The sequence below is a fragment of the Haliotis rubra genome, unplaced genomic scaffold (assembly GCF_003918875.1).
Source record: "Haliotis rubra isolate DU_JTF1 unplaced genomic scaffold, ASM391887v1 Scf64, whole genome shotgun sequence".
Lineage (NCBI taxonomy): Eukaryota > Metazoa > Mollusca > Gastropoda > Lepetellida > Haliotidae > Haliotis > Haliotis rubra.
The window spans coordinates 426,128-443,944 of NW_025767346.1; the positions used below are offsets into that span (position 1 = coordinate 426,128).

A 17,817-nucleotide genomic window follows, 5' to 3' on the forward strand; every position below is an offset into this window, starting at 1 on the left:
AGTAAAGTACCATAAAACATATATATTATCCATATAAAAAATGCTTTCTGCGATTGAGTATTAAATAGTAGATTTAAGCAAATAAAAAACAGACATTAGCATCAATAAACATAAAACAAAACTTCTCAATATCAGGCATATTAAAAAACCCATCTAGATTTAAAAATGTATTCATTAAAATACGTCATATAATACGCAGTGAAACAAAACATGAACCTCATCTTCTACACAGTCTTTATAATAAAAACAATTTCTATTTTGTACAGGGATGCCTTCATGTCGTCCCGTTTCAGGTTTAATTGGGGCCACATCACGCCTAAACTTGGCAAAAGCCGACCTGTAACCTCTTGGCAGGTTTCTTAAAATACAGTCTTCAGTTCTATAATCTTTTTTGTTGTTTTTTTACTTTCGTAAAAAAGTCAACATACAGTCCACTATTTCCAGACATTTCCTGGAATTTTGATAATGGTCTTCCTAAATGTACAGAGAAGATAAATAACCAAATAGATAACATCGATCTTCAGGTAAAAAAGCTTAAAGCTGTTCTATACTCTTGTTTAGCAACTGGTGACTTCATAATGTGTGTTGTCTGGAGAACAATGCAGTTGACAATAGCCGGTTTGGTAGTGTTGATCTGGGCGAGGTCTGTCAATACTTTAGGACTGACGTCGTATTGTTGACGTTCATCAGCTGATGGAGATAAGGATTCACGTGAGCAAATTCAATGATACGCTAACTAGTATCAATTCATTAACTCTCTGCTTGAAGGAAAACGTAGTTATACGACATGCTGAAATTGGGAAAATAACGGATGTTGGCGTAGTGAGGTCACACAGTTCTGTCAATATGTATGTACGATTTCAAGGTTTCCCACGGAAATTCTGTTTTAATGCATGCATGTAACTCGTCTGCCAACGTCTATATCAACATATGTGCGTGTATTGAACAGCTGATAGTGACTGATGTAACTTTACAATATAATTCCCCTGTGAGGTACGACTTATGCAGAGATCGGTTGATATTGGCGGCATACATTGTGTTGTGTAGAACTAACTGGGAATGACCAACGATCCACCCCACTTGCAAAGATCGATGCTCATAGTCGCATGACCATGTTTTGTGTAATATTTGTGTGTATATCATTAAATATTACTCAAACCGAGGCCTGCATATATTTATGAACGTTATAGTTAAAGCAAAATGTTCATAACAAAATTGACGTACAAAAGAAAGTACACACACGGTGCTTTTGGATTACTTTCCAAAAGGCGACGAAAATGTTTTGAAAAGAGTTTTTACAGTGACATATAAGTCACAGACTTTCCTAATATGTTGCCAAACCACCACAAATATCGTGCCCAGTTGCGAAGTTGCCAGTCAAAATCACAACACATTTCAAATAATCCCAAAATACCAGGTGTGTACTTTTTGTATGTCAGTTTAAATATTATCTGTGAATGTTTTTAAGTTGTCCATAAAAGTAGGCACTTAACGTGTTGTATTTGATGCAATACGTTTGTGTGGGAAAAGTTCTTCATCAAATATTCCTTTGTGATAAAGTTGCAAATAAGTTTAGACTAAATCTTCCCAGCGACCACTAGAACTTAGATGTTCGCACTAAAGTACTTGTCCACCTAATTGAACTTTTGTGACTTTGTTTACAGCCTTTACGGTTGCAGATATAAAATTAATTAAATGTCCTTATATTTCCAGTATTATTATTAAACATTCATGTCCGTATATGGTCTTGAAAAGTCTAGTAATGATTTATATGATAGAGTGGGGATATATTTGAAATCAAAAGGCACGAGGGTGAGATTATCTATATCAGTGAAATTCAGAAGTATATTTTATACCATGTTGGATATCAGTTGAAAAAAGGAAGTTCTTTCTAAACCGGCACGCCTCTCTATACCAAACATTTTAGCCGGTCCCAACGAATGCCGGTTTAGAGGGCTTCCACTGTATACTACACATCACAAGTTAAGACTCACTAGTGCAAATGTAGCTACGTACTTCAGTCAACTGTTCTACACTTGATTTTGCTAAATATTCCACAATGTTTAAAGGTACTGTTTGGACACATGAACTGATGTATTGTAAAACAAATTTGTGATGTTGAAACAAATATTTTCATGAGTGCACTAATCATGAAACTCAGTGACAATTTTCGAATTCTGAACAAAACTTTACATCAAAACGCAGCTGTTCACATGCACGATATTTGCAAATGTATTTCAGAAACTTGATGCATGATCCTCTTGCACCATCTTCGCAAGGTTTGCAGATGGTTCCCTAAGTTAGTGGAGAAATTCATCTTCGATATAACCGTATATATATACATAAAATATAATGATTGCATTAAATTGAGTCTAAACTATTGATGGGTAGTATTTATCAGAAAACCAGCTGCAGCAGTAAATGTACTTCCTCATCCCACATTCTTTGGATATCCATATGTATGAAAATCCAGTTTAAAAAATGACACATCAACATGCCTGACCACGAATTGAGTCCCCAATGCAACTTCGTCCAAATGGTGTATTTACACATGGAAATGTCATTACTTTTGTTTTTTGTAGGTCGACACATTCCTGGTCATCGTATCTCTAATTGCGTAAACGATGCTCACGGTTTTGATCACTGGATTATCTGGTCCAGACACGATTATTTACAGACCGCCGTCATACAGCTGGAATATTGCTGAGTGCAAATAAACTAAACTCACTCACTCACTACACACTCCAAGCATATACGACATAACACACCTGCCGGGATACTCGACGGTGAGAAGACTGATGTAAGGTGGGTATTTCTGCAACATTTCAAACATCCTCATCCTAGGCATACATTGGATTATAACCAGCATCAACTTCAACCACAACTTCAACTCTCAACTTCAACTTTAACTTCAACTTCAACTTCAACATCAACTTCAACATCAACTTCTAGTCACATCAACTTCAGCTTCCATCATCAACTTCAACTTCACATCAACTTCAACATCAACATCAATATCAACATCAACATCAACTTCAACATCAACTTCAACTTCTAACTTCAGCTTCAACTTCAACATCAACATCAACTTCAACTTCAACTTCAACTTCAACTTCAACTTCAACATCAACTTCAACATCAACTTCAACATCAACTTCAACATCAACTTCAACTTCAACATCAACTTCAACATCAACTTCAACATCAACATCAACTTCAACATCAACTTCAACTTCAACTTCAACTTCAACTTCAACATCAACTTCAACTTCAACTTCAACTTCAACTTCAACATCAACTTCAACATCAACTTCAACTTCAACTTCAACTTCAACATCAACTTCAACTTCAACATCAACTTCAACTTCGACATCCACTTCAACATCAACTTCAACTTCAACATCAACTTCAACTTCAACTTCAACTTCAACATCAACATCAAAATCATTCAACATCAACTTCAACTTCAACTTCAACATCAACTTCAACATCAACTTCAACTTCAACTTCAACTTCAACTTCAACTTCAACTTCAACTTCAACTTCAACTTCAACTTCAACTTCAACATCAACTTCAACATCAACTTCAACATCAACTTCAACATCAACTTCAACTTCAACTTCAACTTCAACTTCAACATCAACTTCAACTTCAACTTCAACTTCAACATCAACTTCAACATCAACTTCAACTTCAACTTCAACTTCAACTTCAAATTCAAATTCAAATCCAACATCAACTTCAACTTCAACATCAACTTCAACTTCAACTTCAACTTCAACATCAACATCAAATTCAACATCAACTTCAACTTCAACTTCAACATCAACTTCAACATCAACTTCAACATCAACTTCAACTTCAACTTCAACTTCAACTTCAACTTCAACTTCAACATCAACTTCAACTTCAACTTCAACATCAACTTCAACTTCAACATCAACTTCAACATCAACTTCAACATCAACTTCAACTTCAACTTCAACTTCAACTTCAACATCAACTTCAACTTCAACTTCAACTTCAACATCAACTTCAACATCAACTTCAACTTCAAGCTTCAACATCAACTTCAACTTCAACTTCAACATCAACTTCAGCTTCAACTTCAGCTTCAACTTCAGCTTCAGCATCAACTTCAACATCACATCAGCTTCAACATCAGCTTCAGCTTCAACTTCAACATCAACTTCAACTTCAGCTTCAACTTCAACTTCAATTTCAACTTCAAATTAACTGGCTTCAACTTCAACATCAACTTCAACATCAACTTCAACTTCAACTTCAACATCAACTTCAACTTCGACATCCACTTCAACATCAACTTCAACATCAACTTCAACATCAACTTCAACTTCAACTTCAACTTCAACATCAACTTCAACATCAACTTCAACTTCAACTTCAACATCAACTTCAACTTCAACTTCAACTTCAACATCAACTTCAACTTCAACATCAACTTCAACTTCAACATCAACTTCAACTTCAACTTCAACTTCAACATCAACATAAACTTCAACATCAACTTCAACTTCAACATCAATTTCAACTTCAACTTCAACATCAACTTCAACTTCAACTTCAACATCAACTTCAACATCAACTTCAACTTCAACTTCAACTTCAACATCAACTTCAACTTCAACATCAACTTCAACTTCAACTTCAACATCAACTTCAACTTCAACATCAACTTCAACATCAACTTCAACATCAACATCAACTTCAACATCAACTTTAACATCAACTTCAACATCAACATCAACTTCAACTTCAACATCAACTTCAACTTCAACATCGACTTCAACTTCGACATCAACTTCAACATCAACTTCAACATCAACATCAACTTCAACTTCAACTTCAACATCAACTTCAACTTCAACTTCAACTTCAACATCAACTTCAACTTCAACATCAACTTCAACATCAACTTCAACTTCAACTTTAGCTTTAACTTCAACTTCAACTTCAACATCAACATCAACTTCAACTTCAACTTCAACTTCAACATCAACATCAACTTCAACATCAACTTCAACATCAACATCAACTTCAACGTCAGCTTCAACTTCAACTTCAACATCAACTTCAACTTCAACATCAACTTGAAGATCAACTTCAACATCAACTTCAACATCAACTTCAACATCAACTTTAACATCAACTTCAACATCAACTTCAACTTGAACATCAACTTCAACTTGAACATCGACTTCAACTTCGACATCAACTTCAACATCAACTTCAACATCAACTTCAACTTCAACTTCAACATCAACTTCAACTTCAACATCGACTTCAACTTCGACATCATCTTCAACACAACTTCAACTTCAACTTCAACTTCAACATCAACATCAACTTCAACTTCAACATCAACTTCAACTTCAACTTCAACATCAACTTCAACATCAACATCAACTTCAACATCAGCTTCAACTTCAACATCAACTTCAACTTCAACATCAACATCAACTTCAACTTCAACTTCAACTTCAACATCAACTTCAACTTCAACTTCAACTTCAATTTCAACTTCAAATTCAACTTTAACTTCAACATCAACTTCAACTTCAACATCAACTTGAACATCAACATCAACTTCAACATCAGCTTCAACTTCAACATCAACTTCAACTTCAACATCAACATCAACTTCAACTTCAACATTAACTTCAACTTCAACTTCAACATCAACTTCAACTTCAACTTCAACTTCAACTTCAACATCAACTTCAACATCAACATCAACTTCAACATCAGCTTCAACTTCAACTTCAACATCAACATCAACATCAACTTCAACTTCAACATCAACTTCAACTTCAACTTCAACTTCAATTTCAACTTCAAATTCAACTTTAACTTCAACATCAACTTCAACTTCAACATCAACTTCAACTTCAACTTCAACATCAACTTCAACTTCGACATCCACTTCAACATCAACTTCAACATCAACTTCAACATCAACTTCAACTTCAACTTCAACATCAACTTCAACTTCAACATCAACTTCAACTTCAACTTCAACTTCAACATCAACTTCAACTTCAACATCAACTTCAACTTCAACATCAACTTCAACATCAACATCAACTTCAACTTCAACTTCAACTTTAACATCAACTTCAACTTCAACATCAACTTCAACTTCAACATCAACTTCAACATCAACTTCAACTTCAACATCAACATCAACTTCAACATCAACATCAACTTCAACTTCAACATCAACTTCAACATCAACTTCAACTTCAACTTCAACTTCAATTTTAACATCAACTTCAACTTCAACATCGACTTCAACTTCAACTTCAACATCAACTTCAACTTCAACTTCAACATCAACATCAACTTCAACATCAACTTCAACTTCAACTTCAACTTTAACATCAACTTCAACTTCAACATCGACTTCAACTTCGACATCAACTTCAACATCAACTTCAACTTCAACACCAAGTTCAACATCAACTTCAACTTCAACTTCAACATCAACATCAACATCAACATCAACTTCAACTTCAACTTCAACTTCAACTTCAACATCAACTTCAACTTCAACTTCAACTTCAACTTCAACATCAACATCAACTTCAACTTCAACTTCAACTTCAACTTCAACTTCAACTTCAACATCAACATCAACTTCAACTTGAACTTCTTTATTCTCATAAAACCACCATCGGTGGTACAAGAACAAAGAATATACAATATTTACAAATGTACATTAACATAAACATGCGTCATGATGATGAGTTATTTAGGTAACAATTTATACAAGTGAGAGATAAAAAGTGATAAACATTTGCTAAGTATAAAATTGACAGGCTACATGACTTTGTTAAGAGTTGATAAACTGGCCCATTTGTGATATTTTTGGGGGATGAATGATTCCCTGAAAGAATTAAGTGATGTACATTTAAAAAGATAATGGAATTCGTCACCAACTAAATTACAGTTACATAGTTTACAATAATCTTTCTTCTCTCGGTATGTTCTGCCATCTGCCGGTTTCGATCGGAAAGTTTAGATTTGAGGTTCTAAATTTCATAACTGCGGTATATGTAGATTTGGGAAATAAAAGATATTTTTCAAAAGCCAGTGTTTTGTTTTTAAAATGTTGATAATAAAGTCCCTTAGAACTGGAACGTTTATCTTCTTGCCATTTTTGAATAAACTGATCTGTAAGAATTGCTTTGCTTTTGAAACTAGAGACTTTGTAGAATATGCCGAGGATTTACAAAATTCATCGCATAAACCGATTCTGTCCGTTAATCGCCTCTTACGAAAAGCATGGGTTACTGAAGATCAATATTCTAACCCGGACATTCGCGTGTATGTTTTACTTTAAATGATTAAATGTACATATGTATATTGGCAAAAATCTTACTCCTGCGTAATTGGAAATGACAGCCTGCGCAGCTCCATGCTTCAGTACGGAAGTAGGTTTAAGACAAAGACATCTCCTAGCACCTTATCTTTTCTTCTTGCCCTTAAGATATTTGGGTACATGGTTGAAATATACATAACACTAATTAAAAACAGTAAAACATCAAATTCGGTAACTAATTTGGTATATCAGCAAAATTATTGAATAATGAAAGGAATTATTGGTAGTTAACACTAGAAAAACAGGCAGAGCATATTTCAGGATACTATCTACTTCACGACAAATTACAGACATTAAAACACTTTCTCTACACATTCCAAGGGCGGTGGGGTAGCCTTATGGTTAAAGCGTTGGCTCGTCACGCCGAAGACCCGGGTTCGAATCCCCACATGGGCACAATGTGTGAAGCCCATTTCTGGTGTCCCCCGCCGTGATGTTGCTGGAATATTGCTAAAAGCGGCGTAAATACAAACTCAGTCAGCCAGTCTACACATTCCAACCCGGACCTTGACGGGTATGTTTTACCTTAAATGATTAAATGTACATATGCATATTGGCAAAGAATTCCACTCTTGTGTAATTGGAAACGACAGCCTGCCTTCATGCTTTAGTAAAACATTAAAACGTTTTCCCTACACAGTGAGTGACTCAGAGTGAGTGAGTTTTACGCCGCACTCAGCAACATTCTAGCTATATGGCGGCGGTCTGATAATAATCGAGTCTGGACCAGACAATCCATTGATCAACATCATGATCATCAATCTGCGCAATTGGGAACCGATGACATGTATGAACAAAGTCAGCGAGCCTGACCACCCGATCCCGTTAGTCGCCTCTTACGACAAGCATGGATCACTGAAGGCTCATTCTAACCCGGACCTTCACGGGTTTCTCTACACAGACTTACACATGTTGATAAACATGCTCAGAATAAATGACCTTTCTAAAAGTGCCTGATAAGAAACACGGATCACACATACGTCATGTAGGTGGTGGATCTGGTCGATTTGACACACAGCGAGATAGGTAAGTTGTTCCGTGTAATTTGTGAATCATATTATGAGGTGTGTAGGGTCTAAATATGTTAATGCTGACCTTCAACAGTTTACTGAAAAACCTGTATATACTTGAAATTCAATGTAGGTAATACAAATTCTATTAAATAAGCTGGGGGGGGGGGGGATTGTCATTGTAACCAGATGTTCGTTCACTGGTAGCTTCGTTTGTGTGTATTACTGAAATGCTTTTGGTCCAAATTGGCAAGCTATTTATGAACATAACGCGTTTATAACCTCCTATGTAACTGTATTCCTTCCTGTTGTGCCACAAAATGTTACCATTGTCTTGGAATGGCGTGTTGGTACCTATTATGTATACTGCGTTGTTATAAGGGGCGGTGGGGTAGCCTAGTGGTTAAAGACCCTGGTTCGATTCCCCACATGGGTACAATGTGTGAAGACCATTTCTGGTGTCCCCCGCCGTGATGTTGCAGGAATGTTGTTAAAAGCTGCGTAAAACTAAACTCACTCACTCAGTCACTGTGTTGTTATGTAGTACGTTGTAAGTCATGGCGGCATATGTGTTTGTGAGGCATTGGAGGAAAGCTTAATGAATGTAACGAAATCCTAGTATTACAGATCCTCTTGTTACAAAATTGTATCACAAGCACTGGAGTACAGTCCATGTCAAAATACGTATCCCCGTTGGCAGATGTTTCTGTCAGACTCAGTGATATGACTGACACCTTGTCATCTTACCCAACCAGATAATGAGTGAGTGAGTGAATTTAGTTTTACGCCGCACTCAGCAATATTCCAGCTATATGGTGGCGGAATGTAAATAATCGAGTCTGGACCAGACAATCCAGTGATCACAACAAGATAAGCGTCACCTTCGCTTTGGGCGTTGCTCAAAATATCGATAATTGGTTTGTCTGGTCAAGACTTGAACCATTACCAAGACTGGGGTGAAATAACTCACAACCGCGTCTCACCCGCATCTTATCCCCAAAACTACTATATCTCATTTACATACTGGCAGATTATTAACTCCACCGTCATGCTGTTCCTGACAACGACGGTGATGTTGCTGGTTGTGGCGTCAGTGACGGCCGTTTCTGAGTTGAAGATCCTTGGTTTGCGGTGTTCCCAGACCGGCTCCACCGTCTCCTATATGACCATGGGCGTTCCCGCCAGTCTCACCGTGGACCAGTACTGGAGCGGAAAGCAGGTAACCTTTGAAAAGTTCCTATCCAAATTGATTGTTCAGGTTCCCCTTTGTTCGAAGAGTGTATGTCACGATATCACGGAGTGTATGTGTCGATATCATGGAGCGTAAAAGCGAACCCGAGTCTTTGGCCTTCTGAGTGAACGCTTAACCCACTGGACTACCTCACCGCCCCCTAAATATGTCACATCATTTTACTCTGGGACATTTAGGTAGCCTTGTGGCCGATGCATTAGATGGTCACATCTGACCTCTATTCCATTCCCGAAATGGACACAATGTGTGAAGCCTATTTCTTGCTTCTCCAGTTTTCTGCTGAAAAATGCTAAAATTTGCGTAAACTGTTTGAACTCATTGGGATTTTGGGCAGCCGAGCCATTAAATCCTGAGATCGTCACATCGTAGATCGATGCTCACTCACTCAATCACTCACTCTTCCGTGAAGGTCCGGGTTAGAATTAATCTTCAGTAACCCATGCTTGTCGTAAGAGGCGACTAACGGGATCGGGTGGTCAGACTCGCTGACTGGGTTGACACATGTCATCGGTTCCCAATTGCGTAGATCGATGTTCATGCTGTTGATCACTGGATTGTCTGGTCCAGACTCGATTATTTGCAGACCGCCGCCATATAGCTGGAATATTGCTGAGTTAAAACTACACTCACTCACTCACTGATCCACCCACCACCCGCTCGCTCGCTCCCCCCCCCCCTCCCTCCCTCCCTCCCTAACTAATTCATCCAGCTCGCTCACTCACTCACTTACTCTACAGACCAGTGGAGTTTCCCCTCCTGTGCAACTGGTACAGCATCTCCAGCCTCGGCGGTACCGGCGACCTGTATGAGTGCATCCTTCTGGGCGACAGTCACGGCGTCTTCTCAGTCAGCATCAACAACGGCACCGAGTGCCACAAATCTTACGACTCCGTGACCTTCGACAGCTGTTCTCAGCCTAAGTATGCGTGTCCTGTCTGAACAATACTGACAATAAAGTACTATCAAATTGCCTCCCATTACAATATAGGCCATATCTGCAGCATCCAGAATACGACACGCTCAAGAATGAAGCACCACTTACTACTTTCAATCGCAATGTAAATTTCTTTCGTTTCTTATGGGCTGACAATATACTGAAAATAATCTACGTGTGGGTGTGTTATAACACGAATATAACACGAACACTGATCTTTGGTGAATAAAGAACCACAGTTACGGTTTTCTTTGGAATCCAAGAAGGGACATTGTAGAGTGGTCGCCCTCACAAGAGCAAGTCAAAAGTGTCAAAATTAACCAAAGCGCGACAATGTATTTTCTAGGATTCCACAGTTACGGCCACCTTAACGCTACGACTGCTGTAAGTCTATGTTGAGGTGTGTCAGTCTATGTTGAGGTATGGGAGTTACGGCCACCTTAGCGCTACGACTGTAGTAAATCTATGTTAAGGCATTGGCGTTACGATCAACTTAGCGTTACGACTCCAGTAAATCCATGTTACGGTGTGGGAGTTACGGCCACCTTAGAGCTACGACTCCAGTAAATCCACGTTACGGTGTGGGAGTTACGGCCACCTTAGCGCTACGACTGCTGTAAGTCTATGTTGAGGTATTGGAGTTACGACCACCTTAGCGCTACGACTCCAGTAAATCAATGTTACGGTGTGGGAGTAACGATCACCTTAGTGCTAAGGTCGCTTTGTACAACGACACCCAGGGTACAGAAGTATGAGTTAACTAACACTCCACTTCTATATCATGGATCACTGTGATCAAAGAGGACCTTTTCAGCTAATGATAAGTAACTATAAGATGGTAAAGGAGCAAGGTAGTTCGCCAACTCACTTAATGATCAGAAGAGATATGGCGAGCTAATAGCTGGTACAGTCCGTTTGGCTCAAAAGCGGACCGATGAATTGCAATCTAACTCGAAAACTAATAAACATAAAATACTCAATGAAACGCTGATCATAATCAAAACATCATACCCACTCTGTGAGTTTTTTGCAGAAATTTTGTCCTAAAAATAAAAAAGTTGTTTAACAATCTATCATTACAATATTGACACAGTTCACTATTTGTGACGAAGGAGGAGTGCAGAGAAAGGGACAGCCAGGTGTTCGAGAACGGATGGAGACGGCACAGCACAGGTTTATGGATAAATAACTTTGTCTGTGAACGTGCTTCTCGAACACCTGGCTGTCCCTTTCTCTGCACTCCTCCCTCGTGGTGTGCAGATACAGTACAGGCTCATTTATCAGGGAAGGCTTTCTGATCGACCTCTCCCCGGAGTTATGTTAAGTGTGTTGTGAAGAAGAGTCAGAGATCAGTTTGGCAAAGGAAGACTCTCTGGACAACCACTTTATCCAGTTTATGTGCAGTGTGTTGAGAGGAATGGCAACCCTGCAGAGTGCTTCTGACACTCTAGGTTACGCTGAAGACTTCAGTGTCGGTGAGTCTTCACATGCTCCAAGCCGTCCTTGGTGGGTTTATCTGGGCAGTACTTCATGGGAGAGTGGTGGTGATGGAATTGGGTTTAACGTCATGCTTGAGAATATTTCGCTCATATGACGACGTGCATGCGTGTGTATGTGTATGTGAGGCTGCTTGTACTAGCCCAGACTGAAGCTGGTTTTATAGTGCTAGCCCACTGAGATACCATGCCGCAGTGAAGCATGAATACCCCACTCAGACACATTATATTGACTCCGAGCCAACCAGTCCTTGTTGTACCCATTAATGCGAGCGCCAGGCAGGGACCAACAAGTAACATATTTTAACGTGTTTTGGTATGACGCGATCGGGGATCGAACCCGCGACCTTCCGCACTCCGGGCGGACGCTCTAACCACTACACCACGGAGGCGGTCAATTCATGGGAGAAGTCCCATTCGCAATGGCCTTGAGCTGATGAGCCTGACCAGTCGTACTATGACAGAATCAGACGAACCCCTGCTGTTATGCATTACAATCAATAATGTTCCTATTTCCTCCATCAGTGTGTACCCGTGAAGGCCCGGGTTAGAATGTGCCTTCAGTAACCCATGCTTGTCGTAAGCGGCGACTAACGGGATCGGGTGGTCAGGCTCGCTGACTTGGTTGACACATGTCATCGGTTCAGACTCGATTATTTACAGACCGCCGCCATATAGCTGGAATATTGCTGAGTGCGGCGTAAAATTAAACTCACTCACTCACTCCATCAGCGTGTACAACAACATGAAAATAGGCTGCGTGCGGAGTATGTAAAAAAGAACACATTTACAGATTACGAAATCAAACTATACACAATAACCATTCATTTCCAGTGTTTATTCATCTTTCTTTGCCAGGTTGACAGACTTTAAGCTGGTAGGTGGGACTCCTTTGTTTCTGGTGAACCTAAAAAGAGAGCTGTTTTGAGTATTGTTAAAACGAGGAATATATATGGCTGCCTTAAATAATATATTCCATCTTAGTATTTATAGTACAGAAGACTGAGAATGACAATGTGGTAGAATCAATATATTTACTTGTATCTACATCGGAATTCTTGTAATTTCAATTATTTACTTTGTCGTTACTTTGATAACATGTTCCTAAGTTTGACTATTTCCTTGTTACATCAAGTATATTAGAAAAACCTCGGAATTTCATATATTTTCTGGATGATTCGTTATTATCACTTCAATTAGTTCCTCTCGTTAGTTTGTGTTTTAATAAATCGTTGTTACGAGTTTATGATGTTTTTTTATTTCGATTTATTTGCTCATATATTAAAAATAGAAAATTATGATAAAATGCTGCAGTCGAAGCGATAAACTTGCAGTGAACTCTAATGTAAATTAAACAGTCTGCAATGTTTGAAGAACCGTTCGTATGTTTCAGTGGGTAGCTACAGACTGGTTGGGTTTCCTGACCAAGTTACGACCAAACTCCAATCACGACTTTCAGCGTGACGAACGATCTCTGTAACCACCTGGCTACCTTAATGACCCAGTTTTGATAAATAGAAACGCGTTCTCTGTTACTCATTATTATTGTAATCTAATTGATCGCCGTTTGTGGTTTCATGAACCGAAAGAAACTTAGGTCAGGCTCACTTTTTGACTATCACTTCCTTGTGTTCTGATTCAAGAAAGGTAAAGCGTCTGTTTACACGTTGCAGTGACGATGTCAATGATTTATGAGACATGGATTACTCTTGGCTTTTCTTCCCACTAAGTTCATCTGCTATAACTGCAATACACTGTGCGGTTCAAAGCTGCGCTGAACCCATACATGATACAATAGAGACTGAGATGGGTTTTAAGACGTTTTAGCAACATTCCATCAATAGAATATCGGAGATGCCAGGAGTGGACAGCACACATGTTGACCGTGTGGGAAAACGGACCTCTGGCATGATGAACAAATGCTGTAAACCACAAGGCATACGACCCCATGAAGATTCTCCCCATGCTTGTGGTAAGAGGCGACTAACCCGAAGATTCGTATCCCAATTGTGTAGATCGAAGTTCATGATGTTGATCACTGGATTGTCTGGTCCAGACTTGATCATGTACAGACCGCCGCCATATAGCTGGAATATTGCTGAGTGCAGCGTAAAACAACACACAAACCAACCACTCAACATGTCCGAAAACAACATGCAGGTAATGAATTGCATTATTCTTACCTGCCTGGTTTCCACGATTTGCATCTTTTGCACCTATCAATATCACCAACGGCTGAAACACATTAGGATAGCGATAATTTGAGCGGAGAGAGAGAGAAGAGAACGCAGAAGGATGGTAAGAGTTGGTGGGACTGAGAGAAGAGATACTTATGGACTCGAGAGAGTTGGGGAGGTAAAAGTAAGGGCAATCTGGCATGGAAGAAACATGCAGACATGGAGATTAATCGGTTGAAGGAAGCGAAAGATACGAAGAAGTTAACAAAAACTGCAATGTGACATATGTTAAATTTGGGACTACACTTTCTTAGTAAAGTACAGATTCTAGAACTTTTTGGGTTGAGTCACCTAATCGTCATGACACAGAGTAAGCCATCTAACTCACTCAGCCATCGCAGCTTCCACAAAAATGGATGTCGGACTACTGGTAGTCCAGTAGTGATAAAGTCAGCAACAATGAAAGAAGAATATGTATGCTACAGGTTATTATGGAAGGATGAGCAAGGTCTCATGATTAGTAAGGCAGATGAATATATACACATGCATGTGTGGATATAAACTCACCTGGACCATTCCCTTCGCCAGGACAGGACGAACCGGTTCGTGTCCATTGACCTCATGTTCAGCAACACAGATGAGGCCCAACAAAACAACAAGGAGTTGCACTCGGATCGGCAGCATCGTAGCAAATTCTGAAACGATAATATTGTGGTTAAGTCAAACACATATGGAGTGTATGTCTATTCTGCATCTGTGAATAACAGTATTGTGACTATACCTTCCTGGTGCAATGCTTATTCTTGGACATACAGTCAAATCCCGATGAGTCGAATCGATGGGGACCAAGTAATAAATTCGACTTATCGATGTATTCGAGACATAGGTATGTCTATGAGGGGAGAAAAAAAGATGATCCAGTCCTAATTCCTCCGCCTAAGCATTTATTTATCTAATGATTTCCAAATCACTAATAGGGGCACCTTATCAGTTCCAGTCTGATTAGCACAGACAGTGATTTCCATAAAATCACTAATCTGACTTTTGAACTCACCTGTCGTTATCTAAGTCTTTGTAGCATACCCAGTAGAGTGTGCTTTACGTTGATAGTGTATTAGCATTATACAGTCCACCTAATCTAATCTCTCTTGACACAGAGTTAACATGCAAATATCTAAACTCTGTTGTGTATTTTATCCGTATTAATCCTCTTGCACGGCACGATATGCCCTCTGCCTCATCGTTCAGTTACTAAATGTACACATCCAAGTCACATCGATTTGATGTTTCTTAAATACTTTGATATTGACTGCCAAACAAACGAATAGACATTCATGCATTATCCTTATCTTGATTGCTGATAAATAAGACTTGTAACAATAATATGTCATCTGTTTCTGTGTTTACTTGTACATGTATTTGTTTATGGGAGCGGCCTTCAAATATGCTCTTCGGAGCTTGTTGGCCAATCCATTCATATCTTTATGAATAAATATGTTTGAAGTGTTTAACTTCCGAATCGCCACCCGATATGCCCTCTGCCTCATCCGGGGCGGTGGGGTAGTCTAGTGGTTAAAGCGTTGGCTCGTCACGCCGAAGACCCGGGTTCGATTCCCCACATGGGCACAATGTGTTAAGCCCATTTCTGGTGTCCCCCGTCGTGATATTGCTGGAATATTGCTAAAAGCGGCGTAAAACTAAACTCAGTCAGTCAGTCAGTCTGCCTCATCGTTCAATTACTATATATACATCTAAGTCACATTTAGAGGGTATTTCATGGGTGTTTAGTTTCTAAAAACACCACCTAATATTTTGTTTAAACAGTTTTATTTCAGAAAAAAATGAAACCTGGATGGGCGAACAGGCTTAGTGCCTTATTTTGAACCCCGCTCCAAAACATAATTCCGACAGCTGGATACATAAATAAAATAATTTAACAACATGAGAATAATACTGAGAAAAAACACCATTCATTGTATCTGAATATTGAATATGTTCGTTATGGTGTTGGTTATGTCAAGCAACGAAATGAGCTGCAGCAGAATATCCAATTATATAACTTGATGTACATTGACTATATATGTAGTGGTGATACTCACTGGAAGCGGTTACTTTTTTAAATAAACTGGTGTAATGAGTTGAGAATGTTACTATCAGTTGAGTTATTTAATGCGTTGTTACTGTATAAAGTAGTTTTAACATTGTATCCCTGAGTATAAAAATACATAATTTTGATAGTCTATCATTTGGAAAGGTTGTGAATAACGTCTTCGTTATAATGACCTCATGAACACCTGGATGTTTCCGATATATGTCGATTATATCTGTCTGCGTTTAGATCACTACAGCCGAGTTTGAAACATACTGCCCGATATGCCTCTGCCTCGTAGGACAATCACTATATACACATCCAAGTCACATTGGGAAGGTAATTCATGTGTGTTTAACTTCCGTAACACCACCCGATATGCATATCATACAAACAAACACAGAGGGTACATCAACAACCAAAACATTACTAACACGAAGTACCAAGTTCCCAAAGTTCGGCATTCCCAGCGGGCGACATAGAAAAAATGTTACTTGCTTGTAAGCAGTTCACATTGATTGGTCCAGCCAATCAGAAACCGACATTTACGTGGGAGGTTAGATAAGTGTATCTTACTGTCGGTCTGCTTTGCTACTGAAGATTTTTTTGTTTTGTTTTTGTTTGTTTGTTTGTTTGCTTGTTTGTTTTATTGTACCCACTAAGTTGAATACAAGCATACAGAAGAAATTTGTACATACCAGCTTGTGGGCTGAACAGAGATATAATAGATTAAATATCAATATCATCACAATATGTTTTGGTTAAATAGTTATACAGGATTACATCCTGGGATGAGAGGAAACCATTTGGTTGAATAGCTTTCAAAATTATTATTTCATCGTGAAATGAATTTTTCAGTGGTGAATATGTCTTTCAATATCCTTAAGCATTCATCACATTCCCAATATGCATGGCCTAAAGTCTCACTAGAAATATTACCAAAAGAACACATTGTATTGTCAACAAGATTCATTATAGAAAGTTCTTTTTTTGGTATAAACAATTCCGTGTAGAAATTTGATGTGAAAATCTAACAGTTTCACATCTCTTAATTCTTTCTGCAAATATCCAAAATCACATGCCAATCGGAAACCATACAATTAAATAATGTTTCCCATTTTTGGCAGAATAAACTTTTTTCGGGGGATATGAAATCCTGTTGGAGAGAATTTATATCGAGGTCATTGATGTTTATGCATCCCTATTCCATTATAGTATTTTCCAAGGTTCAGGTAAAATATATGTAACAAGTACAAACAAGTGTGTAACAAATACAAGTATGTAACAAGTACAAAATATACAAATATTAAAATGTTCTGGAAAATCAATCTATTTTAGTATGTCTTGTCTTATGTTCCTGTTTGGAATCAATTAATAACACCTTAAACAATAATACAATTGTCAGTGAAAAGGATTACATTTTCACAAGTCCATGATTTATTTATAGCCACCACTG

The 17,817-nt window shown here is 38.5% G+C and overlaps 2 long non-coding RNA genes across 2 annotated transcripts; one reads left to right on the forward strand and one right to left on the reverse strand.

The window, feature by feature from the left end:
• The first annotated feature begins 8,352 nt into the window (after nt 1-8,352).
• LOC124256846 lies at nt 8,353-10,771 on the forward strand. The gene is made up of 3 exons (XR_006893117.1): nt 8,353-8,429; nt 9,444-9,632; nt 10,403-10,771. It is a non-coding gene; the product is annotated as an uncharacterized LOC124256846 (long non-coding RNA).
• Nucleotides 10,772-12,918: 2,147 nt separating this feature from the next.
• Nucleotides 12,919-15,369, reverse strand: LOC124256852. Its single transcript, XR_006893119.1, has 4 exons — nt 15,327-15,369; nt 14,840-14,967; nt 14,279-14,330; nt 12,919-13,002 (listed from the first exon to the last, which is right to left on the reverse strand). It is a non-coding gene; the product is annotated as an uncharacterized LOC124256852 (long non-coding RNA).
• Between the last annotated feature and the right edge of the window lie 2,448 nt (nt 15,370-17,817).